Raw genomic sequence first — 7,706 nt, forward strand, 5'->3', positions numbered from 1 at the left:
GGGGTTGTGACTGTTTGAGTTGATAATTTTTGAGAAATATTTGTTTTTCTCCTGTTTAACGGTGGTCTGATAGGCTTTCCAACATGATTTTAACATCTCAAAAGACACCTGAAGTTTATCTTTTTTCCATCGACGTTAAGCTCTTCTGCACAGGCGTCTTGCCTCTCGTGTCGTCTCATTTACCCAAGGGTGGGGCGTGCATTTTCGATTCCTGAGCTTTAACGGGGCGACTGAGTCCAGGATCTGTACACATGCCTCCTGATGCTGAGAAAGCAACTCCTTTGTAGTAAGACCCGCAGAGAGTTCAGAGTCTGAAACAGAATTACCAGCAAAGATGGAAGAGAAGAGTGTGGCGGTGGAAGGGTTAAAAATCCTACAGGGCTTGGGTGTGGGGGGAGGTGCAGGTTCACAAATCAATGAGGTGCTGAATAAAACCGGTTTGTGGTCGGAACAAACAGTGTTCACCAATTTCTAAATCAGAAACAGACAAACCATGTGTTAAAACTAAGTCAAGAGTGTGGCCCTGCTGGTGAGTTGGACCAACAACACTCTGAACAAAGTTCAAGGACTGGATGAGGTCTAGAAAGTCCTGAGCTAAAGGTTTATCTGGGCAGCACACGTGGATATTAAAGTCACCTAAAATCAAAACCCGATCATATTGGAGCAGAATACCAGTTAGAAAGTCAGATAGTTCATTTAAAAACTGGTAAGGGAAACACTGAGTTGTCATCAAGAATTAAGCACCAGCTTTTAAAAACTGCAATCAGTTCCTTCATGCCAACCAGACATCACCTCAAACAGACATGATGCTCATGTATCAAATCTCTCTCAGGCACCCCCCAATCATCTGACCTCCCATCACAACTTCTCGTTAACTCTGTTCTTGTGTCAAATAAGCACGAGATCCTGAACTGTTTCAACAAACATTTTGTTGCTTCTAGTTCTTTATTTGACACAGTTACTAACAGAAAATCAGCCATTTCCCCTAATAATCAAACTTCTACAAATCAAATCCCTCCTACAAGTCAATCCTCAGTTAATCACACCTTCTCTTTTTCTCCATTCTCAGTCAGTGAGGTCAATAAACTGTTAAAAGATCTTGATCCTAAAAAAATCTGCAGGTCCAGATGAACTTCCACCTTACTTCCGGTAAAAAAGTAAAGTAAAAAACTTCCGGTAAGATGGCGCCTGTGTACATGGCTTGCAATCCACCTCTGCTGATGGTGTTCGTATTTTTGGTGTTTTTTTCATTTCTCATCTGTGACATCAACGCTCTGCTGGTGTATGAACGAAAACAACTTTTGTATCTTCAACCTTGTGTCACCAATGTCGCTTATTTTGATCATTATGAGCGTAACTCTGGACACCCCCTGTCCCCCCGCTGCTGGCATACGTGCCTGCTTACCTGCAGCGAGGCGCGCACCTGCCTCCCCAGAGACGTCGCTCCAGACGCCTTGGAAAACGCGCTGGCCGGCTGGCGAAACTGAAAGCCCTACTTGCTGCCTCTGAAACATCCTCTCCAGCTGTTGGTCAACGTTTCCACCTCCGCTCCTGGCGCTGTACAGATCCTGTGGCGCGCTGTCTGGTCCCGCTGTCGGGGTCCCATCATCACACTGGGCCCGTGCGCGGCTGGGTTTCCTGCCGAAGGCGCGCATATATCTCTGCAAATCTGAGGCCGCTGGACAGGTCACTGCAACCATCTCCTCCTGTGGTGGATTCTACAAGGATGGCCCTGATAAATGCCAGATCGCTGGCTAATAAAACTTTTATTTTGAACGACTTTTTCTGCTGCAACCGACTGGACTTTCTTTTCATCACTGAGACTTGGATCTGCCCTGGTGAGTTCAGTGTTTTTCTGGAATTACTTCCTCCGGATTGTTCGTTTTGCAATGCTCCAAGGACAACTGGTCGTGGTGGAGGATTATTGGCTGTTTTTAAGAAACATTTGCACAGCAGACAGCTCCATGGTTCAGCTAATTATTCGAGTTTTGAACTGCTCTGTTGTGAGCTGGGCCGCTCCAACCCAGTTCTGTGTGCTATTTTTTACAGACCACCCGGATACCATAACCATTATACAAGCATGGTGCCCTGCCCTGTCAACAGATCCTGCCCACGACCCCCCCTCCCCACCTTTTAGTCAAGAAAATATTTTGTTTACATGAAGGGAAAGGACTTAAAACCTGTACTGCAGCCAGTTGCAGGGGGTGTTCATCCTTGGTGCCTGAATTATTTTTTTCATTCATAATGCACAAGGCTGATACTGGATGTAATACTGGATGTAAACCACTTCCTCAACACCCAGAACATGAAAAGTTAGGGCAAAGGATGGAACCATCACGCAAACATCTGTACTTTTTATTTTTCTATGCTTCAAATATAAAAAGAAAATGTTTATTATTGTAGAAATATTTGTTGCATTAATGTCTTTTTATTCTTCCTGGTTTCTCATTGGAAATTAGTTGTCAATGTTCGTAATTTTTACACTCGTCATAAATAGTTTCAAAGATGATCTGGAAGAGTATTTGATCAAGATGCAAATGTCTGCAGCATTCAGTCCAGAGGTTTTCCTTTCAGCCTTCTTTAATGAGCAGTATATGAACATAAGGACGTTTCTAGATCTAACGGCATCATTTTCTCTGCTCTCTCTGCAGGCGAGCCCACACTCTCACGGTGCTATTCATCCTGACCTGCGCTCTTGTCTATGTTACGTTGTTGGAAGAGACCCCCCAGGACACGGCGTACAACACCAAAAGGTCAGCGTTCGTCACTTCCTCTGTTTCCAGCAGCTCAAATTCATGCAGGACTAAAACATTCCACCTAAATCACACATTTCTGACTGGATGGTGTTTAATGATCGTAGCTATGTTTACATGCACAAAATTCTTTGACCGGATTGACATGTTTTCAGATTAAATAATTCAAAAGTATCGTTTATATGGGCACAATCTGTTCATGACGAGCGTTTACATGCAGCGGGCTTTGTTCTGAACAGAAGTACTGACATGCACAGAGTAGTAAACTACTAAAAAAAAAAAAAAACCCCACAGAAGAATAAGTTCTACTTCCGGTTTACTTCCGGGATGAACGTAAACAAACCTGAGCGCCCAAAATGGACCCACGACAGGTTTTAATGATGGTGGAGACGTTACTGCACTCCCTGACTGAGCTACAGGTGATACAGATCATTTTAAGCTCTTTCAACGTTTCTAGTAGAAATGTGTCTCTCACCAACCAATTTTGCTTCCTTGACATGCTAATATTAGCATTAGCCAGGCGGAAATGACATGGGTTGCACATGCGCAGTCAGGTCAGTTTTTCCACAATCGGAAAAAAGGAACAGATTAAGTATTTACATGCACACCGTTCGGGTTATGAATCGCGTAAACCACCCATTTCCTTTTGATTACAAATTCTTACGGCGTGCACTGAATAAACAAACAAAAAAAAAATCCAAATGGGGCGTTTACATGACACATTTTTATTCAGAATGGCCGCTTAACCTGATTACTTATGTCCATGTAAACATTGCTTGTGAGAGTGGTTCATAACAACAGAAAACTAATTTGCTCCCTTGAGGAATAATGTTTATATGAGCCAGCTGGTGCAAATTGTTTTCCTTTTAACATATACAGGTTCTGTCATAAAATTAAAATATCATGAAAAAGTTTATTTCAGTAATTCCATTCAAAAAGTGAAACTTGTATATTATATTCATTCATTGAACACAGACTGATATATCCTGATGCATGTTCAATAATCCAGGTAGATAATTCCAAAAAAGTTCAATCTGGTCTTCTGGACATTCAAAAAACCAAAAAACAAAACAAAGCAAAAAAATGTAGTAGATCAACCAGTTTACAGCAAACTGGTTGATCCACTCTGAGAAGGTGCTATTTAAGAGACTAAGCTGAATACAGCACCTCAGACTAAGGAAGTCTTTCGGATGAAAGACGAAACGTATCTACATTTTTTGCTTTGTTTTGTTTTCTGTTTTTTTGAATGTCCAGAGGACCAGATTGAACTTTTTTGGACAGACTGATCTATTTCAAATGTTTATTTTTTTTTAATGTTGATGATAATAACTGACAACTAATGAAAACTCCAAATTCAGTATCTCAGAAAATTAGAATATTGTAAAAAGATTCAATATTGAAGACACCTGGTGCCACACTAATCAGCTAATTAATTCAAAACACCTGCAAAGGTCTTTAAATGGTCTCTGTCTAGTTATGTAGGCTATGCAATCATGGGGAAGACGGCTGACTTGACAGTTGTCCAAAAGATGACCATTGACGCCTTGCACAAGGAGGGCAAGACACAAAAGGTCATTGCTAAAGAGGCTGGCTGTTACAGAGCTCTGTGTCCAAGCACATTAATAGAGAGGCGAAGAGAAGGAAAAGATGTGGTAGGTAAAAAGTGTACAAGCAATATGGATAACCACAACCTGGAGAGGATTGTGAAACAAAACCCATTCCAAAATGTGAGAGAGATCCACAAAAAGTGGACTGCAGCTGGAGTCGGTGCTTTAAGAACCACCACGCACAGATACTGTATATGCAAGACATGGGTTTCAGCTGTTGCATTCCTTGTGTCAAAATACTCTTGAACAAGGGACCGCGTCAGGAGTGTCTTACCTGGGCTAAAGACAAAAAGGACTGGGCTGCTGCTGAGTAGTCAGAATCAGAATCAGTTTATTATTGCCATGTCAATGAACGAGGTTCACAAACTAGGAATTTGCTTCGACATAAAGGTGCGAATAGTAATAAAGTAAAATAAAGTAAAAATGAAAACATAACATAAAACATGTGTACACCCATAAATAAAGTAAAAATGAAAACATAAAACGTGTACACCCATACAATAGAAAACAATAAAAAAAAAGCTTGGAAAACGGTACAGATGGAGTATTCAATTATAATACAGATGTAATGTGACCAAAGCAGAAATTATGCTGTAACATTGAGTGTTCAGGAGTCCAACAGCAGAGGGGAAGAAACTGTTCTTATGGCGGGAGGTTCTGGTCCGAATGGACCGAAGCCTCCTGCCTGAGGGGAGTGGTTCGAACAGACCGTGTGCAGGGTGAGCAGGGTCAGCTGTGATCCGACCTGCTCGCTTCACAGTCCTGGAGACGTACAGGTCGTGGAGAGATGGAAGGCTGCAGCTGATCACCTTCTCAGCTGAGCGCACAACGCACTGCAGTCTGTCCCTGGCAGTGGCCCTGGCGTACCACACCGTGATGGAGGAGCTGAGGATGGACTCGATGATGGCCATGTAGAACTGCACCATCAGCTTGGCCGGCAGCTTGGCCTTCTTCAGCTGTCGCAGGAAGTACAGTCTCTGCTGGGCCTTCTTGATGAGGGAGCTGATGGTCGGCTCCCACTTGAGGTCCTGGGTGATTGTGGTGCCAAGGAACCGATAAGAGTTTGCAGTGGTGATGGGGGTATCATTGCTGCACAAGGTCACCAGCCGGTCCACCTCCCTCCTGTATGCAGACTCATCACCGTCTGAGATGAGCCCGATGAGGGTGGTGTCATCTGCAAACTTAATAAGTTTCACAGAGTCGTGGCTGGAGGTGCAGCAGTTGGTGTACAGGGAGAAAAGCAGGGGGGAAAGCACACAGCCCTGTGGAGATCCTGTGCCTAAACTCCGAGTGTCCGAGACAGCTCTCCCCAGCCGCACGCACTGACTCGGGTCTGTCAGGAAGTCTGTGATCCACCTGCAGGTGGAGTCAGGTACATGGAGCAGGGAGAGCTTGTCTTGGAGCAGAGCAGGGAGGATGGTGTTAAGTGCAGAACTGAAGTCCACGAACAGGATCCTGGCGTAGGTTCCTGGGGAGTCCAGGTGCTGCAGGATGAAGTGGAGAGCCAGGTTTATTGCGTCATCTACAGACCTGTTGGCCCTGTAGGCAAACTGTAGGGAGTCCAAAGTTATGTTCTCAGATGAAAGTAAATTTTACATTTCCTTTGGAAATCAAGGTCCCATAGTCTGGAGGAAGAGAGGAGAGGCACAGAATCCACGTTGCTTGAGGTCAGTGTCAAGTTTCCACAGTTAGTGATGGTTTAAGGTGCCATGTCATCTGGTGTTGGCCCACTGTGTTTTTAGAATCAGAATATCAGAATAAGCTTTATTATCATTGAACTGAGATATAACGATAATATGTCCGTGCAGTCGTCCGAAAGATGGGCGGAGTGCACGTAGCTGCTGCTCTTTAAGAGCGCGGACTTCTTATCCTTTTCAGAATAAATTTTTTAGATAGAAAAAAGGGACAAAGCCACGAAGAGAGGATATTGACATTACAAAAAAGAGCTCTTCACACCTTGTCCTAATGGGACACGATTTAAGACATCAAAAAACTCTGCCAGCAAGCACATTTATAAACACGTTACATATGCATTTGACGACGAGGCTGTCCATGAAGCACTAAACAGATAGTTCATTGTCCTGATAAGATGAGATGATGGTCAGTCGGCTATCAGTTTATTGGTCAATCTACGTTCCTCCCCTCATCTAGGGTCATGAGCTTTGGGTTTTGACCGAAAGAACGAGATCACGGATACAGGCGGTCGAAATGAGTTTTCTTCGCAGGATGTCTGGACTCTCCCTTGGAGAGAGGGTGAGAAGCTCAGTCATCCAGGAAGGACTCAGAGTAGAGCCGCTGCTTTTCCACATCGAGAGGAGCCAGTTGAGGTGGCTTGGGTATTTGGTCAGGATGCCTCCTGGACGTCTCTCTGGTGAGGTGTTCCGGGCACACCCCACCAGGAGGAGACCCAGAGGAAGACCCAGGACATGCTGGAGGGACTGTTTGTCGGCTGGCCTGGGAATGCCTTGGGATTCCCCCGGAAGAGCTGGCCCAAGTGGCTGGGGAGAGGGAAGTCTGGGCCTCCCTACTTGGGCTGCTACCCCCGTGACCCTGACCCTGGATAAGCGGAAGGAAATGGATGGATGGATGGATGGATGGATGGAACCTGGGAGTCAGATTCAGACAATCCACAATTGTTGATTTATTCAGGCAAAGTATTTTTCCTTGTCAGCCTTGAGTCTTTACTGATTCTTCCGAGGTCTAAAATGGCCAGATTAGGACTTACAAGCCTCTTCAAGTTCGTTTTCATGCTGACGAGTTCCAAAGCCGCCCGTGGCCTGCGATTCGACTCACTTCAATCTTATGGTTTAGCTTGTAAATCAGTTGATTTTGAGTCCTCAAAGCACGGACCAACCTTCACATAGACAGCAGCCTGACGATGGCTAAATTAGCTGCAGCCGTCTTCTTTGTTGATAAACCAGTATCCAGAGTATTCCAAAAACAGGAAACAAATTATCATAAATCCAATTTATATGCAATTTCGGCATCGTTGATAGACAGCAGAGGTAGACGCATCACATTGCACTTACCCAGAGGTATATCCAGCTGCATGCATGTCGTCCGAGCAGATGAGGGTTTTCCAGGACTGTCGCTTTGTTGAAAAGATTTTGTCATTTGTGTCGAAAGTCCAGTTGGTCAGATCCAAAACGGCAGTTTTCATTTTGGAAGATGTGTAAAAATAGGAGCTGCTCCAATACACAGACAGAGAGCAAAAAAGCTGGAGGAGAACAGGGAGAAGGCAGAAATGCGTGCACTTCTTTACAGAGCCAGTGATGGGGGGGGGGGGGGGGGGGGGGGGAGGGGGAGGTTCAAGGTCAACGCAGCCATCTGCCAGGAAGTTTTAGAG

The 7,706-nt window shown here is 44.6% G+C and overlaps 1 long non-coding RNA gene across 1 annotated transcript in view; it reads left to right on the forward strand.

Annotated features, from left to right (window-relative positions):
• Positions 1–2,594: 2,594 nt before the first annotated feature.
• LOC119416422 overlaps positions 2,595–7,706 on the forward strand; it is a 64,867-nt gene continuing 59,755 nt past the window's right edge. Inside the window, exon 1 of the long non-coding RNA XR_005187089.1 lies at positions 2,595–2,753. This is a non-coding gene — a long non-coding RNA (uncharacterized LOC119416422). The remainder of the gene's footprint in view (positions 2,754–7,706) is intronic.

This window comes from Nematolebias whitei, chromosome 10, assembly GCF_014905685.2.
Source record: "Nematolebias whitei isolate Nwh7 chromosome 10, NemWhi1, whole genome shotgun sequence".
NCBI lineage: Eukaryota > Metazoa > Chordata > Actinopteri > Cyprinodontiformes > Rivulidae > Nematolebias > Nematolebias whitei.